The sequence below is a fragment of the Amblyomma americanum genome, chromosome 9 (assembly GCF_052857255.1).
Source record: "Amblyomma americanum isolate KBUSLIRL-KWMA chromosome 9, ASM5285725v1, whole genome shotgun sequence".
Lineage (NCBI taxonomy): Eukaryota > Metazoa > Arthropoda > Arachnida > Ixodida > Ixodidae > Amblyomma > Amblyomma americanum.
Window position 1 is genome coordinate 9,455,189 of NC_135505.1, and position 25,943 is coordinate 9,481,131.

Consider the following 25,943-nt stretch of genomic DNA (forward strand, 5'->3'; position numbering starts at 1 on the left):
GTTTTCTCTCAGAACTGCGCAAAAACTTGTATTGCAGCTCAAAACAACGGGATACATCGTTTTAGATCAAAACTAGCAAGATTCGCGAGCATCGATTTTACAAGTCGTCGAAGAGTAGACGAGAGAGAGGTGTAAACGTTTTCTCTCAGAACTGCGCAAAAGCTTGAAATCCGGCTCAAAACAACGGGATACATCGTTTTAGGTCGAAACTAGCAAAATTCACGAGCATCAATTTTACAAGTCGTCGAAGAGTAGACGAGAGAAAGGTGTAAACTTTTTCTCTCAGAACTTCGCGAAAACTTGTATTCCGGCACCAAAACAACGGGATACATCGTTTTAGATCAAAACTAGCATGATTCGCGAGCATCGATTTTACAAGTCGTCGAAGAGTAAACGAGAGAAAGGTGTAAACTTTTTCTCTCAGAACTGCGCGAAAACTTGTATTCCGGCTCAAAACAACGGGATACATCGTTTTGGATCGAAACTAGCAAGATTCACGAGCATACGATTTTACAAGTCGTCAAAGAGTAGCTTTTTCAGAAATGTTTCGGGACATTTCCTATTTCTCATCGGCATATCTGATTATTGTTCGTTCCTTTTTTATCGGAAGTCTCGTCTGTAAGTTTTATCCGTGTGGTGTGAGTGTGCAGTTGTGCGTGTTCGAAGCCTTCCAACTCGCGACTGCTGAGGTCCACCGAAGTGCGAGCCCCTCACTTTGCAGCACGTGTCTGGAGTAGATTTCGCGTGAAGCAGCGATGGTGTCGCTCACCGCCAGCTTCTTGAAGAGGCGCAAGTAGCTTCTGCTACAGAGCCTCTTCATTACTTTATCTTTGTTGGGGTCCCAAGAGCCGAGCGCTCCAACAACGATTGCCTCGACGCTGACCCGCTGGAATTTTCGCAGCAGGTATTGGCGCACGGGTTCGTACTTGGCGACCTTACTCTCCCGTGCCGCATCGAAGGCGGTTCTGCGATTGTCAAAGGGGCAAGTGACGTCGATGACGATCGCCGACTCCCCTCGCGCCAGAACGAGGTCTGGCCTGAGGTTAGTCGTTCCCACGGGACGGTTCTCGTGGGTGACTGTAAATCGCTTCCCAGCGGCAGTGGCAGAGCACGTGGGGTAGGGTTTCCTGGTTGTGCCCGCACGCTCTGCAACCGCTGGTCGCTTGCACGTGCCCACGGCCTGGCCCCGTTGAGTGGCAGGAGAAGAAAGCGCCAGTCACAGAAACGGGTGAAAAGACCTGAACGCATGAAATGAGAGCTGCTGGGATCGGCGGCGACGCACTCCATCACTTTCCCCTGGTTGGGTTTCTGTTGGAGAGAGTGATTTCGTGCGGCCGTGGCGACCGAGCGCAGCTTCTTCACAACCTTCGTTCGGTGCTTTAGCGCCAGAGTCACGTCGGCGCAGGTGATGTGGGGCCCATCTTCCCGCATTTCCCACGTGACCTAGAGACGCCGGGACGCCTTTCGCGCCTCCGTCCATACGGACTTGAGCTGCGTGGCCCCGCGCCCTGAAGTCTCCCTCCGTCTCCCCGCTGAGGTAGGCTGCGACGTCCGCCTCGGTCACTTCTCGGCCCAGTCTCTTGGTGGTGACCACGGTGACCGCTCGCTTCGCCAGGTCTCGAACCTCTGCGTCTGGAGAAGAAAGGAGTTTAAAAGCGCTGTCGATGTGGCAGATGTCGCTCAGCTCCGCTGCCAGGGGAATTCCCGCCGTGCCCGCTGCTGCGCTGCCGTAGATGTAGTCATTGCTGGCGTTTGCTGGAAGGTAAAGAGTGCGTTTGATTATAGGTCGTAGAGCTTCGTCGAGGCGCTCCCACTCTGCCTTCCCCAACAACCCGCACCGCATGGAGAAGTTGGGCGCGGGATATACGAATGTTTTGACAGCATCCAACCTCTGCCACGGGGCGAGCATCGAGGTCAGCAGGCGGCGGCCTACGCCGATGGCGTTGTCGACGGTTGCGGTGTCCGGGAATACGCTGAATCCGACGGGGCGTCCTAGAAAATATTAGGATTCAAAGTCGTTGATCGTCGGTATGGCCGTCCCGTTGATTTCGAAGACTGTCGGCCTGGTTCCGACGGGCGTCCGGCCGCTGAGGTGCAGGGTCTTGCATTTTCCGGGTTGAGTTGAAGTCCCAACCTGGAAGAGAGGGCTGTTACTTTGTCGATCCGGGCTTGAAGTTCTTCCGGGCTGTTGGCCAGCGGGGTCAGGTCGTCGGCGTAGGCCAGGATGTTGTGTTGTCGCTCGTCTCCTTGAACTTCTCGTAGCACTGGATCGATGACCAGGTTGAAGAGTAGTGCGCTGAGGGGGCAGCCTTGGCGAATTCGGCAGAGATGTCGATGGACTGCGTTGCTGCGTCCTTTGCCACGATGCGGGTGTGTTGTCGCGGTACAGGTCGGCTACGATGGCGCAGAAGTCGTCTCCGGCGCCGGCTCCTCGCAGGGCGTCGACGATGGCGTTGTGGGCGACGGAGCCGAAGGCGTTGGCGAAGTCCAGGAACGCCACGCAGAGCTCCCCACGGCCGGGCCTGCGCCGCGTCAAGGCGCTTCTGCAGCACGAAGTTGTGCTCGAACACCCACGTCGTGCGGCAGGAACCCCTTTTGGCAGCGCGAGAGGGTCTCGTGCTCTCCGAACCAACGCTGCAGCCTGGACGCTAGGCAGCCGGCGTACAGCTTCGCGATCGTCGAGCCGAGGGCGATGGGGCGCCAGTTGCCGATGTCTTGCTCCTCTCCCTTCTTGTGGATCAGTATCGTCAGGGACTCCTTCCATTCTTGGGGCACTCTCTTGAACTTGATGCAGGTGTTGAATACGGCGGTCAAGAACTTGGCTTCCGGGTCGGTGGCTTTCCAGTGTTGGTAGGTGATGCGGTCGTTCCGGGGGCGCTGTTCTCGCACTTGCGGAGCTTCCTGAGGACTTCTTCTGTGAATGCGTCGAGGGGGAATTCCGCCGGTTCGATGCAGCTGGTCTTGTCTCGCAGGATGGTCGTGTCTACTTCCTTGGGTCCCCACGTGGCCGTGAAATGGGTCTTGAATGTCTTGCAGCGGGACCGGGCAGAGCGAAGATTCGCCTTCCACGATCAGGCGTACCGCTCGGCGGCGATTCCTGCGGTAGAGTCTCTGAATCTGCTGAGCGTTTTCGGGGTTGACCGGTTGGCGCGGCTTACCTCCGGCCGGAGCCGTCGGCAGCTTTACCTCCCTCGCTACCTCCGCGATGGCCTCCTGCAAAACGGAAAGGAAGTCATCCCAACCCTCATCAGAAACAGGCTCCCGCAGCGAATGCCGGAGGCGCCTGGCGTGCTCGGCGAGAACTCCGTTGTCCTCGGTCAGGTTTGCCAGGGGGGTCGGTGGTCGCTTCGTCCCCGGCGCCGTCGTTGTCGTCGTCAGTCCGTCTTGCCGCAGGGTCGGTGGCTTCCTCGTCTTCGTGGCCGCCGTCTTCCTCTTCTAGTTGCTGCGTCGGGCTCTCTTCTTCGTCCGAGGGAGTTGGATCGGCGACTCTTCCGGGCGGGTGCTTCGCTTTGTGTCGAGATGATGACGTCGGGCTCCATAGGTGACGGGGCGATGTCCGTTGCTGGTGCGGGGCTCGGTGGCTCGTCTGCTGCTTCGAAGATACCTAGAGAAAGAGAGTGCGTTAATAACGGTGACGGTGACTGTCTTCTTGGTGGAAGCGAGTCTGTGGGCTCCGTTTCCGGGATGGAGTCTTCAGATGGCGTCGGCGAGCGGCGTGTCCTCGGGCGAGTCGCTGTCGACGGCCCGGGACGGGGCGGCAGAGCCTCGGAAGCCGCTTTCTTGCGGTGCCACATGTGGTGATTGTTCAATCTCTTTTTTGTGGTAAAAGACATTGCACACTCAGAGCACTTGTGGCGATGGTCCACAGGAGCGGTCTCCTCGAACCTCCCTCCAGCGAGGCATCCGTGCAAAGTCGGACGAAGGCCAATATCCTTCTCGCACAAGGTGCAGAAGTATATGACCCCGGTCGACGCGCACGCCATGGTCGCTTTCCAGGTGTCGAAGGAGGGACTGCCGCCGGGACGTCCACGTGACCGGGGCATACGCGGTAGCGCATCCCTTCTCGGTGCATCGGAACGTGCGCGCCAGCGCAAAACACACCGTGAGCGTGCTTCCCTCGAGGCGCGGCTGCGATCCGGGTCGACTTGGGCTGGAGGTGGTGCTTGATGCTGGCGATGCCATCCTGTGGAAGCAAAAACGAGAGAAGCTGTTCGGGCGTTTAGCTGCAAAGAGGGATGTCCCTCAGAGCGAGCAAACGGCGACGCCGGTCCCGTACACGTGGCTTCATTCCCCCCTAGTAGCAGCAAGTCCCGGCGGCAGAGTAAGGAGTAGAGAAACAAGGGTGGTGGTGGTTAGAGATAGAAAGGGTTAGCAATCAAGCTGAGTGTTAGGCCAAGCTTATCAGAACGTGCCTGCAGTGAGCGAGAGAGAAAGACGGGGCAAATGGCGACACAAATGTGCAGAAAAGTGAGAGCCCCGCAGGCGAGCAAGACACGAGAGAGAAAAAAAGTAGCCTGGGGGCGCGCCACGAGAGGAAGAGAACAGAACTAGTGGAAGAGAGACTGCTAAATTACGTGCACACTTCTCGTCGCTACGACGGGCAAAAAGAAAAAACCTTAGAGGTAAAAAATAGAGAGATTTATCGTGCACACTTGCTTAGCCAAAAGGCCGAGAAGCTGAGAGAAAGGTGTAAACTTTTTCTCTCAGAAATGCGCCGAAAAACTTGTATTCCGGCTCAAAACAACGGGACACATCGTTTTAGATTGAAACTAGCAAGATTCACGAGCATCGATTTTAAATGTCGTCGAAGAGTAGACGAGAGTTAGGTGTAAACGTTTTCTCTCAGAACTGCGCGAAAACTTGTATTCCGGCTCAAAACAATGGGATACTTCGTTTTAGATCGAAAATAGCAAGATTCACGAGCATCGATTTTACAAGGCGTCGAAGAGTAGACGAGAGAAAGGTGTCAACGTTTCTCTCAGAACTGCGCGAAAACTTGGATTCCGGCTCAAAACAACGGGATACATCGTTTTATATCGAAACTAGCAAGATTCACGAGCATCGACTTTACAAGTCATCGAAGAATAGACGAGAGAAAGGTGTAAAATTTTCTCTCAGAACTGCGCGAAAACTTGTACTCCGGCTCAAAACAACAAGATATATCGTCTTAAATTGAAACTAGCAAAATTCACGAGCATCGATTTTACAAGACGTCGAAGAGTAGCTGAGGGGAAGGTGTAAACTTTTTCTCTCAGAACTGAGCGAAAACTTGCATTCCGGCTCAAAACAACGGGATACATCGTTTAGATCGAAACTTGTAAGATTTACTAGCATCGATTTTACAAATTGTCGAAGAGTAGATGAGAGAAAGGTGTAAATTTTATCTCTCAGAACTGCGCGAAAACTTGTTTTCCGGCTAAAAACAACGGGACACATCGTTTTAGATTGAAACTAGCAAAATTTACGAGCACTGATTTTAACAAGTCGTCGAAGAGTAGACGAGAGAAAGGTGTAAACTTTTTCTCTCAGAACTGCGCAAAAGCTTGAAATCCGGCTAATAAACAACGAGATACATCGTTTTAGATCGAAACTAGCAAAATTCACGAGCATCAATTTTTCAAGTCGTCGAAGAGTAGCTGAGAGAAAGGTGTAAAACTTTTTCTCTCAGAACTGCGCGAAAACTTGTATTCCGGCTCAAAACAACGGGATACATCGTTTTAGATCGAAACTAGCAAGATTCACGAGCATCGATTTTTCAAGTCGTCGAAGAGTAGACGAGAGAAAGGTGTAAACTTTTTCTCTCAGAACTGCTTGAAAACTTGTATTCCGGCTCAAAACAACGGGATACATCGTTTTAGATCGAAACTAGCAAGATTCACGAGCATCGATTTTACAAGTCGTCGAAGAGTAGCTGAGAGAAAGGTGTAAACTTTTTCTCTCAGAACTGCGCGAAAAAATGTATTCCGGCTCAAAACAACGGGATACATCGCTTTAGATCAAAACTAGCAAGATTCACGAGCATCGATTTTACGAGTCGTCGAAGAGTAGACGAGAGAAAGGTGTAAACTTTTTCTTCTCAGAACTGCACGAAAACTTGTATTCCGGCTCCAAACAACGGGATACATCGTTTTAGATCGAAACTAGCAAGATTCACGAGCATCGATTTTTCAAGTCGTCGAAGAGTAGACGAGAGAAAGGTGTAAACTTTTTCTCTCAGAACTGCGCGAAAACTTGTATTCCGGCTCAAAACAACGGGATACATCGTTTTAGATCGAAACTAGCAAGATTCACGAGCATCGATTTTTCAAGTCGTCGAAGAGTAGACGAGAGAAAGGTGTAAACTTTTTCTCTCAGAACTGCGCGAAAACTTGTATTCCGGCTCAAAACAACGGGATACATCGTTTTAGATCGAAACTAGCAAGATTCACGAGCATCGATTTTACAAGTCGTCGAAGAGTAGCTGAGAGAAAGGTGTAAACTTTTTCTCTCAGAACTGCGCGAAAACTTGTATTCCCGCTCAAAACAACGAGATACATGGTTTTAGTTCAAAACTAGCAAGATTCACGAGCATCGATTTTACAAGTCGTCGAAGAATAGACGAGAGAAAGTTGTAAACCTTTTCTCTCAGAACTGCGCGAAAACTTGTACTCCGGCTCAAGACAACAGGATACATTGTTTTAGATTGAAACTAGCAAGATTCACGAGCATCGATTTTGCAAGTCGTCGAAGAGTAGACGAGAGAGAGCTGAAAACTTTTTATCCGAGAACTGCGCAAAAACTTGTATTGCGGCTCAAAACAACGGGTTACATCGTTTTAGATCAAAACTAACAAGATTCGCGAGCATCGATTTTACAAGTCGTCGAAGAGTAGACGAGAGAAAGGTGTAAACGTTTTCTCTCAGAACTGCGCGAAAACTTGTATTCCGGCTCCAAACAACGGGATACATCGTTTTAGTCCGAAACTAGCAAGATTCACGAGCATCGATTTTACAAGTCGTCGAAGAATAGACGAGAGAAAGTTGTAAACTTTTTCTCTCAGAACTGCGCGAAAACTTGTACTCCGGCTCATGACAACAGGATACATTGTTTTAGATTGAAACTAGCAAGATTCACGAGCATCGATTTTACAAGTCGTCGAAGAGTAGACGAGAGAGAGCTGAAAACTTTTTATCTGAGAACTGCGCAAAAACTTGTATTCCGGCTCAAAACAACGGGTTACATCGTTTTAGATCAAAACTAGCAAGATTCGCGAGCATCGATTTTACAAGTCGTCGAAGAGTAGACGAGAGAGAGCTGAAAACTTTTTATCTGAGAACTGCGCAAAAACTTGTATTCCGGCTCAAAACAACGGGTTACATCGTTTTAGATCAAAACTAGCAAGATTCACGAGCATCGATTTTACAAGTCGTCGAATAGACGAGAGGAAGTTGTAAACTTGTTCTCTCAGAACTGCGCAAAAACTTGTATTGCGGCTCAAAACAACGGGTTATAACGTTTTAGATCAAAACTAGCAAGATTCGCGAGCATCGATTTTACAAGTCGTCGAAGAGTAGACGAGAGAGAGCTCAAAACTTTTTATCTGAGAACTGCGCGAAAACTTGTATTCCGGCTCAAAACAACGGGATACATTGTTTTAGATCGAAACCTGCAAGATTCACGAGCATCGATTTTACAAATCGTCGAAGAGTAGATGAGAGAAAGGTGTAAAATTTTCTCTCAGAACTGCGCGAAAACTTGTACTTCGGCTCAAAACAACGGGATACATAGTTTTAGATTGAAACTAGCAAGATTCACGAGCATCGATTTTAAAAGCGTCGAAGTGTAGACGAGAGTTAGGTGTAAACTTTTTCTCTCTGAACTGCGCGAAAATTTGTATTCCTGCTCAAAAGAACGGGATACATCGTTTTAGATCGAAAATAGCAAGATTCACGAGCATCGAGTTTACAAGTCGTCGAAGAATAGACGAGAGAAAGGTGCAAACTTTTTCTCTCGGAACTGCGCGAAAACTTGTACTCCGGCTCAAAACAACAGGATACATCGTTTTAGATTGAAACTAGTAAAATTCACGAGCATCAATTTTACAAGTCGTCCAAGAGTAGACGAGAGAAAGGTGTAAACTTTTTCTCTCAGAACTGCGCGAAAACTTGTATTTTGGCTCAAAACAACGGGATACATCGTTTTAGATCGAAACTAGCACGATTCACAAGCATCGATTTTAAAAGCGTCGAAGAGTAGACGAGAGTTAGGTGTAAACTTTTTCTCTCAGAACTGCGCGAAAACTTGTATTCCGGCTCAAAACAACAGGATACATCGTTTTAAATTGAAACTAGCAAGATTCACGAGCATTGATTTTACAAGTCGTCGAAGAGTAGACGAGAGAAAGGTGTAAACTTTTTCTCTCAGAACTGCGCAAAAACTTGTATTGCGGCTCAAAACAACGGGATACATCGTTTTAGATGAAAACTAGCAAGATTCACGAGCATCGATTTTACAAGTCGTCGAAGAGAACGAGAGAAAGGTGTAAACTTTTTCTCTCAGAACTGCGCGAAAACTTGTATTCCGGCTCAAAACAACGGGATACATTGTTTTATATGAAAACAAGCAAAATTCACGAGCATCGATTTTACAAGTCGTCGAAGAGTAGACGAGAGAAAGGTGTAAACTTTTTTCTCTAAAAACTGCGCGAAAACTTGTATTTCGGCTCAAAACAACGGGATACATCGTTTTAGACCGAAACTAGCAAGATTCACGAGCATCGATTTTACAAGTCGCCGAAGAGTAGACGAGAGAAAGGTGTAAACTTTTTCTCACAGGACTGCGCGAAAACTTGTATTCCGGCTCAAAACAACGAGATAGATCGTTTTAGATCGAAACTAGCAAGGTTCACGAGCATCGATTTTACAAGTCGTCGAAGAGTAGACGAGAGAAAGGTGTAAACGTTTCTCAGAACTGCGCGAAAACTTGTATTCCGGCTCAAAACAACGGGATACATTGTTATAGATCGAAACTAGCAAGATTCACGAGCATCGATATTACAAGTCGTTGAAGAGAATGAGAGAAAGGTGTAAACTTTTTCTCTCAGAACTGCGCGAAAACTTGTATTCCTGCTCAACACAATGGGATACATCGTTTTAGATCGAAACAAGCAAAATTCACGAGCATCGATTTTACAAGTCGTCGAAGAGTAGACGAGAGAAAGGTGTAAACCATTACTCTCAGAACTGCGCAAACTTGTATTCCGGCTCAAAACAAAGGGATACATCGCTTTAGATCGAAACTAGCAAGATTCACGAGCATCGAGTTTACAAGTCGTCGAAGAGTAGACGAGAGAAAGGTGTAAACTTTTTCTCTCAGAACTGCGCGAAAACTTGTGTTCCGGCTCAAAACGACGGGATACATCGTTTTAGATCGAAACTAGCAAGATTCACGAGCATCGATTTTACAAGTCGTCGAAGAGTAGACGAGAGAGAGCTGAAAACTTTTTATCCGAAAACTGCGCAAAAACTTGTATTCCGGCTCAAAACAACGGGATACATCGTTTTAGATCAAAACTAGCAAGATTCGCGAGCATCGATTTTACAAGTCGTCGAAGAGTAGACGAGAGAGAGCTGAAAACTTTTTATCCGAGAACTGCGCAAAAACTTGTATTCCGGCTCAAAACAACGGGATACATCGTTTTAGATCAAAACTAGCAAGATTCGCGAGCATCGATTTTACAAGTCGTCGAAGAGTAGACGAGAGAGAGCTGAAAACTTTTTAACCGAGAACTGCGCAAAAACTTGTATTCCGGCTCAAAACAACGGGATACATCGTTTTAGATCAAAACTAGCAAGATTCGCGAGCATCGATTTTACAAGTCGTCGAAGAGTAGACGAGAGAGAGCTGAAAACTTTTTATCCGAGAACTGCGCAAAAACTTGTATTTCGGCTCAAAACAACGGGATACATCGTTTTAGATCAAAACTAGCAAGATTCGCGAGCATCGATTTTACAAGTCGTCGAAGAGTAGACGAGAGAGAGCTGAAAACTTTTTATCTGAGAACTGCGCGAAAACTTGTATTCCGGCTCAAAACAACGGGATACATCGTTTTAGATCGAAACCTGCAAGATTCACGAGCATCGATTTTACAAATCGTCGAAGAGTAGATGAGAGAAAGGTGTAAACTTTTTCTCTCAGAACTGCGCGAAAACTTGTACTTCGGCTCAAAACAACGGGATACATAGTTTTAGATCGAAACTAGCAAGATTCACGAGCATCGATTTTAAAAGCGTCGAAGTGTAGACGAGAGTTAGGTGTAAACTTTTTCTCTCTGAACTGCGCGAAAATTTGTATTCCCGCTCAAAACAACGGGATACATCGATTTAGATCGAAACTAGCACGATTCACAAGCATCGATTTTAAAAGCGTCGAAGAGTAGACGAGAGTTAGGTGTAAACTTTTTCTCTCAGAACTGCGCGAAAACTTGTATTCCGGCTCAAAACAACAGGATACATCGTTTTAGATTGAAACTAGCAAGATTCACGAGCATTGATTTTACAAGTCGTCGAAGAGTAGACGAGAGAAAGGTGTAAACTTTTTCTCTCAGAACTGCGCAAAAACTTGTATTGCGGCTCAAAACAACGGGATACATCGTTTTAGATGAAAACTAGCAAGATTCACGAGCATCGATTTCACAAGTCGTCGAAGAGAACGAGAGAAAGGTGTAAACTTTTTCTCTCAGAACTGCGCGAAAACTTGTATTCCGGCTCAAAACAATGGGATACATTGTTTTATATGAAAACAAGCAAAATTCACGAGCATCGATTTTACAAGTCGTCGAAGAGTAGACGAGAGAAAGGTGTAAACTTTTTTCTCTAAAAACTGCGCGAAAACTTGTATTTCGGCTCAAAACAACGGGATACATCGTTTTAGACCGAAACTAGCAAGATTCACGAGCATCGATTTTACAAGTCGCCGAAGAGTAGACGAGAGAAAGGTGTAAACTTTTTCTCACAGGACTGCGCGAAAACTTGTATTCCGGCTCAAAACAACGAGATAGATCGTTTTAGATCGAAACTAGCTAGATTCACGAGCATCGATTTTACAAGTCGTCGAAGAGTAGACGAGAGAAAGGTGTAAAAGTTTCTCTCAGAACTGCGCGAAAACTTGTATTCCGGCTCAAAACAACGGGATACATTGTTATAGATCGAAACTAGCAAGATTCACGAGCATCGATTTTACAAGTCGTCGAAGAGAATGAGAGAAAGGTGTAAACCATTACTCTCAGAACTGCGCAAACTTGTATTCCGGCTCAAAACAAAGGGATACATCGCTTTAGATCGAAACTAGCAAGATTCACGAGCATCGATTTTACAAGTCGTCGAAGAGTAGACGAGAGAAAGGTGTAAACTTTTTCTCTCAGAACTGCGCGAAAACTTGTGTTCCGGCTCAAAACAACGGGATACATCGTTTTAGATCGAAACTAGCAAGAGTCACGAGCATCGATTTATCAAGTCGTCGAAGAGTAGACGAGAGAAAGGCGCAAACTTTTTCTCTCAGATCTGCGCGAAAACTTGTTTTCCGTCTCAAAACAACGGGATACATCGTTTTAGATCGAAACTAGCAAGATTAACGAGCAACGATTTTACAAGTCGTCGAAGAGTAGACGAGAGAAAGGTGTAAACGTTTTCTCTCAGAACAGCGCGAAAACTTGTAATCCGGCTCAAAACAACGGGATACATCGTTTTAGACCGTAACTAGCAAGATTCACAAGCATCGATTTTACAAGTCTTCGAAGAGTAGAACAGAGAAAGGTGTTAACTTTTTCTCTCAGAACTGCACGAAAACTTGTATTCCGGCTCAAAACAACAGGATACATCGTTTTAGATCGAAACTAGCAAGATTCACGAGCATCGATTTTACAAGTCGTCGAAGAGTAGACGAGAAAAAGGTGTAAATTTTTCTCTCAGAACTGCGCGAAAACTTGTATTCCGGCACAAAACAACGGGATACATCGTTTTAGATCGAAACTATCAAGATTCACAAGCATAGATTTTACAAGTCGTCGAAGAGAATGAGAGAAAGGTGTAAACTTTTTCTCTCAGAACTGCGCAAAAACTTGTATTCCTGCTCAACACAACGGGATACATCGTTTTAGATCGAAACAAGACAAATTCACGAGCATCGATTTTACAAGTCGTCGAAGAGTAGACGAGAGAAAGGTGTAAACTTTTTCTCTCAGAACTGCGCGACAACTTGTATTCCGGCTCAAAACAACGGGATACATCGTTTTAGACCGAAACTAGCAAGATTCACAAGCATTGATTTTACAAGTCGTCGAAGAGTAGACGAGAGAAAGGTTTAAACTTTTTCTCTCAGAACTGCGCGAAAACTTGTTTTCCGGCTCAAAACAACGGGATACATCGTTTTAGATCGAAACTAGCAAGATTAACGAGCAACGATTTTACAAGTCGTCGAAGAGTAGACGAGAGAAAGGTGTAAACTTTTTCTCTCAGAGCTGCGCTAAAACTTGTATTCCGGCTCAAAACAACGGGATACATCGTTTTAGACCGAAACTAGCAAGATTCACAAGCATCGATTTTACAAGTCGTCGAAGAGTAGACGAGAGAAAGGTGTAAAGTTTTTCTCTCAGAACTGCACGAAAACTTGTATTCCGACTCAAAACAACTGGATACATCGTTTTAGATCGAAACTAGCAAGATTCACGAGCATCGATTTTACAAGTCGTCGAAGAGTAGACGAGAAAAAGGTGTAAATTTTTCTCTCAGAACTGCGCGAAAACTTGTATTCCGGCTCAAAACAACGGGATACATCGTTTTAGATCGAAACAAGCAAGATTCACGAGCATCGATTTTACAAGTCGTCGAAGAGTAGACGAGAGAAAGGTGTAAATGTTTCTCTCAGAACTGCGCGAAAACTTGTATTCCGGCTCAAAACAACGTAATACATTGTTATAGATCGAAACTAGCAAGATTCACGAGCATCGATATTACAAGTCGTCGAAGAGAATGAGAGAAAGGTGTAAACTTTTTCTCTCAGAACTGCGCGAAAACTTGTATTCCTGCTCAACACAATGGGATACATCGTTTTAGATCGAAACAAGCAAAATTCACGAGCATCGATTTTACAAGTCGTCGAAGAGTAGACGAGAGAAAGGTGTAAACCATTACTCTCAGAACTGCGCAAACTTGTATTCCGGCTCAAAACAAAGGGATACATCGCTTTAGATCGAAACTAGCAAGATTCACGAGCATCGATTTTACAAGTCGTCGAAGAGTAGACGAGAGAAAGGTGTAAACTTTTTCTCTCAGAACTGCGCGAAAACTTGTGTTCCGGCTCAAAACGACGGGATACATCGTTTTAGATCGAAACTAGCAAGATTCACGAGCATCGATTTTACAAGTCGTCGAAGAGTAGACGAGAGAGAGCTGAAAACTTTTTATCCGAGAACTGCGCAAAAACTTGTATTCCGGCTCAAAACAACGGGATACATCGTTTTAGATCGAAACCTGCAAGATTCACGAGCATCGATTTTACAAATTGTCGAAGAGTAGATGAGAGAAAGGTGTAAACTTTTTCTCTCAGAACTGCGCGAAAACTTGTACTTCGGCTCAAAACAACGGGATACATAGTTTTAGATCGAAACTAGCAAGATTCACGAGCATCGATTTTAAAAGCGTCGAAGTGTAGACGAGAGTTAGGTGTAAACTTTTTCTTTCTGAACTGCGCGAAAATTTGTATTCCCGCTCAAAACAACGGGATACATCGTTTTAGATCGAAACTAGCAAGATTCACGAGCATCGAGTTTACAAGTCGTCGAAGAATAGACGAGAGAATGGTGCAAACTTTTTCTCTCGGAACTGCGCGAAAACTTGTACTCCGGCTCAAAACAACAGGATACATCGTTTTAGATTGAAACTAGTAAAATTCACGAGCATCAATTTTACAAGTCGTCCAAGAGTAGACGAGAGAAAGGTGTAAACTTTTTCTCTCAGAACTGCGCGAAAACTTGTATTTTGGCTCAAAACAACGGGATACATCGTTTTAGATCGAAACTAGCACGATTCACAAGCATCGATTTTAAAAGCGTCGAAGAGTAGACGAGAGTTAGGTGTGAACTTTTTCTCTCAGAACTGCGCGAAAACTTGTATTCCGGCTCAAAACAACAGGATACATCGTTTTAGGTTGAAACTAGCAAGATTCACGAGCATTGATTTTACAAGTCGTCGAAGAGTAGACGAGAGAAAGGTGTAAACTTTTTCTCTCAGAACTGCGCAAAAACTTGTATTGCGGCTCAAAACAACGGGATACATCGTTTTAGATGAAAACTTGCAAGATTCACGAGCATCGATTTTACAAGTCGTCGAAGAGAACGAGAGAAAGGTGTAAACTTTTTCTCTGAGAACTGCGCGAAAACTTGTATTCCGGCTCAAAACAACGGGATACATTGTTTTATATGAAAACAAGCAAAATTCACGAGCATCGATTTTACAAGTCGTCGAAGAGTAGACGAGAGAAAGGTGTAAACTTTTTTCTCTAAAAACTGCGCGAAAACTTGTATTTCGGCTCAAAACAACGGGATACATCGTTTTAGAGCGAAACTAGCAAGATTCACGAGCATTGATTTTACAAGTCGCCGAAGAGTAGACGAGAGAAAGGTGTAAACTTTTTCTCACAGGACTGCGCGAAAACTTGTATTCCGGCTCAAAACAACGAGATAGATCGTTTTAGATCGAAACTAGCAAGATTCACGAGCATCGATTTTACAAGTCGTCGAAGAGTAGACGAGAGAAAGGTGTAAAAGTTTCTCTCAGAACTGCGCGAAAACTTGTATTCCTGCTCAACACAATGGGATACATCGTTTTAGATCGAAACAAGAAAAATTCACGAGCATCGATTTTACAAGTCGTCGAAGAGTAGACGAGAGAAAGGTGTAAACCATTACTCTCAGAACTGCGCAAACTTGTATTCCGGCTCAAAACAAAGGGATACATCGCTTTAGATCGAAACTAGCAAGATTCACGAGCATCGATTTTACAAGTCGTCGAAGAGTAGACGAGAGAAAGGTGTAAACTTTTTCTCTCAGAACTGCGCGAAAACTTGTGTTCCGGCTCAAAACAACGGGATACATCGTTTTAGATCGAAACTAGCAAGAGTCACGAGCATCGATTTATCAAGTCGTCGAAGAGTAGACGAGAGAAAGGCGTAAACTTTTTCTCTCAGATCTGCGCGAAAACTTCTTTTCCGTCTCAAAACAACGGGATACATCGTTTTAGATCGAAACTAGCAAGATTAACGAGCAACGATTTTACAAGTCGTCGAAGAGTAGACGAGAGAAAGGTGTAAACGTTTTCTCTCAGAACAGCGCGAAAACTTGTAATCCGGCTCAAAACAACGGGATACATCGTTTTAGACCGAAACTAGCAAGATTCACAAGCATCGATTTTACAAGTCGTCGAAGAGTAGAAGAGAGAAAGGTGTTAACTTTTTCTCTCAGAACTGCACGAAAACTTGTATTCCGGCTCAAAACAACAGGATACATCGTTTTAGATCGAAACTAGCAAGATTCACGAGCATCGATTTTACAAGTCGTCGAAGAGTAGACGAGAAAAAGGTGTACATTTTTCTTTCAGAACTGCGCGAAAACTTGTATTCCGGCTCAAAACAACGGGATACATCGTTTTAGATCGAAACTAGCAAGATTCACAAGCATAGATTTTACAAGTCGTCGAAGAGAATGAGAGAAAGGTGTAAACTTTTTCTCTCAGAACTGCGCAAAAACTTGTATTCCTGCTCAACACAACGGGATACATCGTTTTAGATCGAAACAAGCAAAATTCACGAGCATCGATTTTACAAGTCGTCGAAGAGTAGACGAGAGAAAGGTGTAAACCTTTTCTCTCAGAACTGCGCGACAACTTGTATTCCGGCTCAAAACAACGGGATACATCGTTTCAGATCGAAACTAGCAAGATTAACGAGCAACGATTTTACAAGTCGTCGAAGAGTAGAAGAGAGAAAGGTGTTAACTTTTTCTCTCAGAACTGCACGAAAACTTGTATTCCGGCTCAAAACAACAGGATACATCGTTTTAGATCGAAACTAGCAAGATTCACGAGCATCGATTTTACAAGTCGTCGAAGAGTAGACGAGAAAAAGGTGTACATTTTTCTTTCAGAACTGCGCGAAAACTTGTATTCCGGCTCAAAACAACGGGATACATCGTTTTAGATCGAAACTAGCAAGATTCACAAGCATAGATTTTACAAGTCGTCGAAGAGAATGAGAGAAAGGTGTAAACTTTTTCTCTCAGAACTGCGCAAAAACTTGTATTCCTGCTCAACACAACGGGATACATCGTTTTAGATCGAAACAAGCAAAATTCACGAGCATCGATTTTACAAGTCGTCGAAGAGTAGACGAGAGAAAGGTGTAAACCTTTTCTCTCAGAACTGCGCGACAACTTGTATTCCGGCTCAAAACAACGGGATACATCGTTTCAGATCGAAACTAGCAAGATTAACGAGCAACGATTTTACAAGTCGTCGAAGAGTAGACGAGAGAAAGGTGTAAACTTTTTCTCTCAGAGCTGCGCTAAAACTTGTATTCCGGCTCAAAACAACGGGATACATCGTTTTAGACCGAAACTAGCAAGATTCACAAGCATCGATTTTACAAGTCGTCGAAGAGTAGACGAGAGAAAGGTGTAAAGTTTTTCTCTCAGAACTGCACGAAAACTTGTAATCCGACTCAAAACAACTGGATACATCGTTTTAGATCGAAACTAGCAAGATTCACGAGCATCGATTTTACAAGTCGTCGAAGAGTAGACGAGAAAAAGGTGTAAATTTTTCTCTCAGAACTGCGCGAAAACTTGTATTCCGGCTCAAAACAACGGGATACATCGTTTTAGATCGAAACAAGCAAGATTCACGAGCATCGATTTTACAAGTCGTCGAAGAGTAGACGAGAGAAAGGTGTAAAATTTTCTCTAAGAACTGCGCGAAATCTTGTATTCCTGCTCAACACAACGGGATACATCGTTTTAGATCGAAACAAGCAAAATTCACGAGCATCGATTTTACAAGTCGTCGAAGAGTGGACGAGAGAAAGGTGTAAAGGTTTTCTCTCAGAACTGCGCGAAAACTTGTATTCCGGCTCAAAACAACGGGATACATCGTTTTAGATCGAAACTAGCAAGATTCACGAGCATCGATTTTACAAGTCGTCGAAGAGAACGAGAGAAAGGTGTAAACTTTTTCTCTCAGAACTGCACGAAAACTTGCATTCCGGCTCAAAACAACGGGATACATTGTTTAATATCAAAACAAGCAAAATTCACGAGCATCGATTTTACAAGTCGTCGAAGAGTAGACGAGAGAAAGGTGTAAACTTTTTTCTCTAAAAACTGCGCGAAAACTTGTATTTCGGCTCAAAACAACGGGATACATCGTTTTAGACCGAAACTAGCAAGATTCACGAGCATCGATTTTACAAGTCGCCGAAGAGTAGACGAGAGAAAGGTGTAAACTTTTTCTCACAGGACTGCGCGAAAACTTGTATTCCGGCTCAAAACAACGAGATAGATCGTTTTAGATCGAAACTAGCAAGATTCACGAGCATCGATTTTACAAGTCGTCGAAGAGTAGACGAGAGAAAGGTGTAAAATTTTCTCTCAGAACTGAGCGAAAACTTGTATTCCGGCTCAAAACAACGCGATACATTGTTTTTGATCGAAACAAGCAAGATTCACGAGCATCGATTTTACAAGTCGTCGAAGAGAATGAGAGAAAGGTGTAAACTTTTTCTCTCAGAACTGCGCGAAAACTTGTATTCCTGCTCAACACAATGGGATACATCGTTTTAGATCGAAACAAGCAAAATTCACGAGCATCGATTTTACAAGTCGTCGAAGAGTAGACGAGAGAAAGGTGTAAACCATTACTCTCAGAACTGCGCGAAAACTTGTAATCCGGCTCAAAACAACGGGATACATCGTTTTAGACCGAAACTAGCAAGATTCACAAGCATCGATTTTACAAGTCGTCGAAGAGTAGACGAGAGAAAGGTGTAAAAGTTTCTCTCAGAACTGCGCGAAAACTTGTATTCCGGCTCAAAACAACGGGATACATTGTTATAGATCGAAACTAGCAAGATTCACGAGCATCGATTTTACAAGTCGTCGAAGAGAATGAGAGAAAGGTGTGAACTTTTTCTCTCAGAACTGCGCGAAAACTTGTATTCCTGCTCAACACAATGGGATACATCGTTTTAGATCGAAACAAGAAAAATTCACGAGCATCGATTTTACAAGTCGTCGAAGAGTAGACGAGAGAAAGGTGTAAACCATTACTCTCAGAACTGCGCAAACTTGTATTCCGGCTCAAAACAAAGGGATACATCGCTTTAGATCGAAACTAGCAAGATTCACGAGCATCGATTTTACAAGTCGTCGAAGAGTAGACGAGAGAAAGGTGTAAACTTTTTCTCTCAGAACTGCGCGAAAACTTGTGTTCCGGCTCAAAACAACGGGATACATCGTTTTAGATCGAAACTAGCAAGAGTCACGAGCATCGATTTATCAAGTCGTCGAAGAGTAGACGAGAGAAAGGCGTAAACTTTTTCTCTCAGATCTGCGCGAAAACTTGTTTTCCGTCTCAAAACAACGGGATACATCGTTTTAGATCGAAACTAGCAAGATTAACGAGCAACGATTTTACAAGTCGTCGAAGAGTAGACGAGAGAAAGGTGTAAACGTTTTCTCTCAGAATAGCGCGAAAACTTGTAATCCGGCTCAAAACAACGGGATACATCGTTTTAGACCGAAACTAGCAAGATTCACAAGCATCGATTTTACAAGTCGTCGAAGAGTAGAAGAGAGAAAGGTGTTAACTTTTTCTCTCAGAACTGCACGAAAACTTGTATTCCGGCTCAAAACAACAGGATACATCGTTTTAGATCGAAACTAGCAAGATTCACGAGCATCGATTTTACAAGTCGTCGAAGAGTAGACGAGAAAAAGGTGTAAATTTTTCTTTCAGAACTGCGCGAAAACTTGTATTCCGGCTCAAAACAACGGGATACATCGTTTTAGATCGAAACTAGCAAGATTCACAAGCATAGATTTTACAAGTCGTCGAAGAGAATGAGAGAAAGGTGTAAACGTTTTCTCTCAGAACTGCGCAAAAACTTGTATTCCTGCTCAACACAACGGGATACATCGTTTTAGATCGAAACAAGCAAAATTCACGAGCATCGATTTTACAAGTCGTCGAAGAGTAGACGAGAGAAAGGTGTAAACTTTTTCTCTCAGAACTGCGCGACAACTTGTATTCCGGCTCAAAACAACGGGATACATCGTTTCAGATCGAAACTAGCAAGATTAACGAGCAACGATTTTACAAGTCGTCGAAGAGTAGACGAGAGAAAGGTGTAAACTTTTTCTCTCAGAGCTGCGCTAAAACTTGTATTCCGGCTCAAAACAACGGGATACATCGTTTTAGACCGAAACTAGCAAGATTCACAAGCATCGATTTTACAAGTCGTCGAAGAGTAGACGAGAGAAAGGTGTAAAGTTTTTCTCTCAGAACTGCACGAAAACTTGTATTCCGACTCAAAACAACTGGATACATCGTTTTAGATCGAAACTAGCAAGATTCACGAGCATCGATTTTACAAGTCGTCGAAGAGTAGACGAGAAAAAGGTGTAAATTTTTCTCTCAGAACTGCGCGAAAACTTGTATTCCGGCTCAAAACAACGGGATACATCGTTTTAGATCGAAACAAGCAAGATTCACGAGCATCGATTTTACAAGTCGTCGAAGAGTAGACGAGAGAAAGGTGTAAAATTTTCTCTAAGAACTGCGCGAAATCTTGTATTCCTGCTCAACACAACAGGATACATCGTTTTAGATCGAAACAAGCAAAATTCACGAGCATCGATTTTACAAGTCGTCGAAGAGTGGACGAGAGAAAGGTGTAAAGGTTTTCTCTCAGAACTGCGCGAAAACTTGTATTCCGGCTCAAAACAACGGGATACATCGTTTTAGATCGAAACTAGCAAGATTCACGAGCATCGATTTTACAAGTCGTCGAAGAGAACGAGACAAAGGTGTAAACTTTTTCTCTCAGAACTGCACGAAAACTTGCATTCCGGCTCAAAACAACGGGATACATTGTTTAATATCAAAACAAGCAAAATTCACGAGCATCGATTTTACAAGTCGTCGAAGAGTAGACGAGAGAAAGGTGTAAACTTTTTTCTCTAAAAACTGCGCGAAAACTTGTATTTCGGCTCAAAACAACGGGATACATCGTTTTAGACCGAAACTAGCAAGATTCACGAGCATCGATTTTACAAGTCGTCGAAGAGTAGACGAGAGAAAGGTGTAAAATTTTCTCTCAGAACTGAGCGAAAACTTGTATTCCGGCTCAAAACAACGCGATACATTGTTTTTGATCGAAACAAGCAAGATTCACGAGCATCGATTTTACAAGTCGTCGAAGAGAATGAGAGAAAAGTGTAAACTTTTTCTCTCAGAACTGCGCGAAAACTTGTATTCCTGCTCAACACAATGGGATACATCGTTTTAGATCGAAACAAGCAAAATTCACGAGCATCGATTTTACAAGTCGTCGAAGAGTAGACGAGAGAAAGGTGTAAACCATTACTCTCAGAACTGCGCGAAAACTTGTAATCCGGCTCAAAACAACGGGATACATCGTTTTAGACCGAAACTAGCAAGATTCACAAGCATCGATTTTACAAGTCGTCGAAGAGTAGAAGAGAGAAAGGTGTTAACTTTTTCTCTCAGAACTGCACGAAAACTTGTATTCCGTCTCAAAACAACAGGATACATCGTTTTAGATCGAAACTAGCAAGATTCACGAGCATCGATTTTACAAGTCGTCGAAGAGTAGACGAGAAAAAGGTGTAAATTTTTCTTTCAGAACTGCGCGAAAACTTGTATTCCGGCTCAAAACAACGGGATACATCGTTTTAGATTGAAACTAGCAAGATTCACAAGCATAGATTTTACAAGTCGTCGAAGAGAATGAGAGAAAGGTGTAAACTTTTTCTCTCAGAACTGCGCAAAAACTTGTATTCCTGCTCAACACAACGGGATACATCGTTTTAGATCGAAACAAGCAAAATTCACGAGCATCGATTTTACAAGTCGTCGAAGAGTAGACGAGAGAAAGGTGTAAACTTTTTCTCTCAGAACTGCGCAAACTTGTATTCCGGCTCAAAACAAAGGGATACATCGCTTTAGATCGAAACTAGCAAGATTCACGAGCATCGATTTTACAAGTCGTCGAAGAGTAGACGAGAGAAAGGTGTAAACTTTTTCTCTCAGAACTGCGCGAAAACTTGTGTTCCGGCTCAAAACAACGGGATACATCGTTTTAGATCGAAACTAGCAAGAGTCACGAGCATCGATTTATCAAGTCGTCGAAGAGTAGACGAGAGAAAGGCGTAAACTTTTTCTCTCAGATCTGCGGGAAAACTTGTTTTCCGTCTCAAAACAACGGGATACATCGTTTTAGATCGAAACTAGCAAGATTAACGAGCAACGATTTTACAAGTCGTCGAAGAGTAGACGAGAGAAAGGTGTAAACGTTTTCTCTCAGAACAGCGCGAAAACTTGTAATCCGGCTCAAAACAACGGGATACATCGTATTAGACCGAAACTAGCAAGATTCACAAGCATCGATTTTACAAGTCGTCGAAGAGTAGAAGAGAGAAAGGTGTTAACTTTTTCTCTCAGAACTGCACGAAAACTTGTATTCCGGCTCAAAACAACAGGATACATCGTTTTAGATCGAAACTAGCAAGATTCACGAGCATCGATTTTACAAGTCGTCGAAGAGTAGACGAGAAAAAGGTGTAAATTTTTCTCTCAGAACTGCGCGAAAACTTGTATTCCGGCTCAAAACAACGGGATACATCGTTTTAGATCGAAACTAGCAAGATTCACAAGCATAGATTTTACAAGTCGTCGAAGAGAATGAGAGAAAGGTGTAAACTTTTTCTCTCAAAACTGCGCAAAAACTTGTATTCCTGCTCAACACAACGGGATACATCGTTTTAGATCGAAACAAGCAAAATTCACGAGCATCGATTTTACAAGTCGTCGAAGAGTAGACGAGAGAAAGGTGTAAACTTTTTCTCTCAGAACTGCGCAAACTTGTATTCCGGCTCAAAACAAAGGGATACATCGCTTTAGATCGAAACTAGCAAGATTCACGAGCATCGATTTTACAAGTCGTCGAAGAGTAGACGAGAGAAAGGTGTAAACTTTTTCTCTCAGAACTGCGCGACAACTTGTATTCCGGCTCAAAACAACGGGATACATCGTTTTAGATCGAAACTAGCAAGAGTCACGAGCATCGATTTATCAAGTCGTCGAAGAGTAGACGAGAGAAAGGCGTAAACTTTTTCTCTCAGAACTGCGCGAAAACTTGTGTTCCGGCTCAAAACAACGGGATACATCGTTTTAGATCGAAACTAGCAAGAGTCACGAGCATCGATTTATCAAGTCGTCGAAGAGTAGACGAGAGAAAGGCGTAAACTTTTTCTCTCAGATCTGCGCGAAAACTTGTTTTCCGTCTCAAAACAACGGGATACATCGTTTTAGATCGAAACTAGCAAGATTAACGAGCAACGATTTTACAAGTCGTCGAAGAGTAGACGAGAGAAAGGTGTAAACGTTTTCTCTCAGAATAGCGCGAAAACTTGTAATCCGGCTCAAAACAACGGGATACATCGTTTTAGACCGAAACTAGCAAGATTCACAAGCATCGATTTTACAAGTCGTCGAAGAGTAGAAGAGAGAAAGGTGTTAACTTTTTCTCTCAGAACTGCACGAAAACTTGTATTCCGGCTCAAAACAACAGGATACATCGTTTTAGATCGAAACTAGCAAGATTCACGAGCATCGATTTTACAAGTCGTCGAAGAGTAGACGAGAAAAAGGTGTAAATTTTTCTTTCAGAACTGCGCGAAAACTTGTATTCCGGCTCAAAACAACGGGATACATCGTTTTAGATCGAAACTAGCAAGATTCACAAGCATAGATTTTACAAGTCGTCGAAGAGAATGAGAGAAAGGTGTAAACGTTTTCTCTCAGAACTGCGCAAAAACTTGTATTCCTGCTCAACACAACGGGATACATCGTTTTAGATCGAAACAAGCAAAATTCACGAGCATCGATTTTACAAGTCGTCGAAGAGTAGACGAGAGAAAGGTGTAAACTTTTTCTCTCAGAACTGCGCGACAACTTGTATTCCGGCTCAAAACAACGGGATACATCGTTTCAGATCGAAACTAGCAAGATTAACGAGCAACGATTTTACAAGTCGTCGAAGAGTAGACGAGAGAAAGGTGTAAACTTTTTCTCTCAGAGCTGCGCTAAAACTTGTATTCCGGCTCAAAACAACGGGATACATCGTTTTAGACCGAAACTAGCAAGATTCACAAGCATCGATTTTACAAGTCGTCGAAGAGTAGACGAGAGAAAGGTGTAAAGTTTTTCTCTCAGAACTGCACGAAAACTTGTATTCCGACTCAAAACAACTGGATACATCGTTTTAGATCGAAACTAGCAAGATTCACGAGCATCGATTTTACAAGTCGTCGAAGAGTAGACGAGAAAAAGGTGTAAATTTTTCTCTCAGAACTGCGCGAAAACTTGTATTCCGGCTCAAAACAACGGGATACATCGTTTTAGATCGAAACAAGCAAGATTCACGAGCATCGATTTTACAAGTCGTCGAAGAGTAGACGAGAGAAAGGTGTAAAATTTTCTCTAAGAACTGCGCGAAATCTTGTATTCCTGCTCAACACAACAGGATACATCGTTTTAGATCGAAACAAGCAAAATTCACGAGCATCGATTTTACAAGTCGTCGAAGAGTGGACGAGAGAAAGGTGTAAAGGTTTTCTCTCAGAACTGCGCGAAAACTTGTATTCCGGCTCAAAACAACGGGATACATCGTTTTAGATCGAAACTAGCAAGATTCACGAGCATCGATTTTACAAGTCGTCGAAGAGAACGAGACAAAGGTGTAAACTTTTTCTCTCAGAACTGCACGAAAACTTGCATTCCGGCTCAAAACAACGGGATACATTGTTTAATATCAAAACAAGCAAAATTCACGAGCATCGATTTTACAAGTCGTCGAAGAGTAGACGAGAGAAAGGTGTAAACTTTTTTCTCTAAAAACTGCGCGAAAACTTGTATTTCGGCTCAAAACAACGGGATACATCGTTTTAGACCGAAACTAGCAAGATTCACGAGCATCGATTTTACAAGTCGTCGAAGAGTAGACGAGAGAAAGGTGTAAAATTTTCTCTCAGAACTGAGCGAAAACTTGTATTCCGGCTCAAAACAACGCGATACATTGTTTTTGATCGAAACAAGCAAGATTCACGAGCATCGATTTTACAAGTCGTCGAAGAGAATGAGAGAAAGGTGTAAACTTTTTCTCTCAGAACTGCGCGAAAACTTGTATTCCTGCTCAACACAATGGGATACATCGTTTTAGATCGAAACAAGCAAAATTCACGAGCATCGATTTTACAAGTCGTCGAAGAGTAGACGAGAGAAAGGTGTAAACCATTACTCTCAGAACTGCGCGAAAACTTGTAATCCGGCTCAAAACAACGGGATACATCGTTTTAGACCGAAACTAGCAAGATTCACAAGCATCGATTTTACAAGTCGTCGAAGAGTAGAAGAGAGAAAGGTGTTAACTTTTTCTCTCAGAACTGCACGAAAACTTGTATTCCGTCTCAAAACAACAGGATACATCGTTTTAGATCGAAACTAGCAAGATTCACGAGCATCGATTTTACAAGTCGTCGAAGAGTAGACGAGAAAAAGGTGTAAATTTTTCTTTCAGAACTGCGCGAAAACTTGTATTCCGGCTCAAAACAACGGGATACATCGTTTTAGATTGAAACTAGCAAGATTCACAAGCATAGATTTTACAAGTCGTCGAAGAGAATGAGAGAAAGGTGTAAACTTTTTCTCTCAGAACTGCGCAAAAACTTGTATTCCTGCTCAACACAACGGGATACATCGTTTTAGATCGAAACAAGCAAAATTCACGAGCATCGATTTTACAAGTCGTCGAAGAGTAGACGAGAGAAAGGTGTAAACTTTTTCTCTCAGAACTGCGCAAACTTGTATTCCGGCTCAAAACAAAGGGATACATCGCTTTAGATCGAAACTAGCAAGATTCACGAGCATCGATTTTACAAGTCGTCGAAGAGTAGACGAGAGAAAGGTGTAAACTTTTTCTCTCAGAACTGCGCGAAAACTTGTGTTCCGGCTCAAAACAACGGGATACATCGTTTTAGATCGAAACTAGCAAGAGTCACGAGCATCGATTTATCAAGTCGTCGAAGAGTAGACGAGAGAAAGGCGTAAACTTTTTCTCTCAGATCTGCGGGAAAACTTGTTTTCCGTCTCAAAACAACGGGATACATCGTTTTAGATCGAAACTAGCAAGATTAACGAGCAACGATTTTACAAGTCGTCGAAGAGTAGACGAGAGAAAGGTGTAAACGTTTTCTCTCAGAACAGCGCGAAAACTTGTAATCCGGCTCAAAACAACGGGATACATCGTATTAGACCGAAACTAGCAAGATTCACAAGCATCGATTTTACAAGTCGTCGAAGAGTAGAAGAGAGAAAGGTGTTAACTTTTTCTCTCAGAACTGCACGAAAACTTGTATTCCGGCTCAAAACAACAGGATACATCGTTTTAGATCGAAACTAGCAAGATTCACGAGCATCGATTTTACAAGTCGTCGAAGAGTAGACGAGAAAAAGGTGTAAATTTTTCTCTCAGAACTGCGCGAAAACTTGTATTCCGGCTCAAAACAACGGGATACATCGTTTTAGATCGAAACTAGCAAGATTCACAAGCATAGATTT

General features: G+C 43.5%; 1 pseudogene; it reads right to left on the bottom strand.

Moving 5' to 3' along the window:
* Nucleotides 1-625: 625 nt before the first annotated feature.
* On the bottom strand, nt 626-1,909 carry LOC144105163 (uncharacterized; annotated as a pseudogene).
* Nucleotides 1,910-25,943: the final 24,034 nt, after the last annotated feature.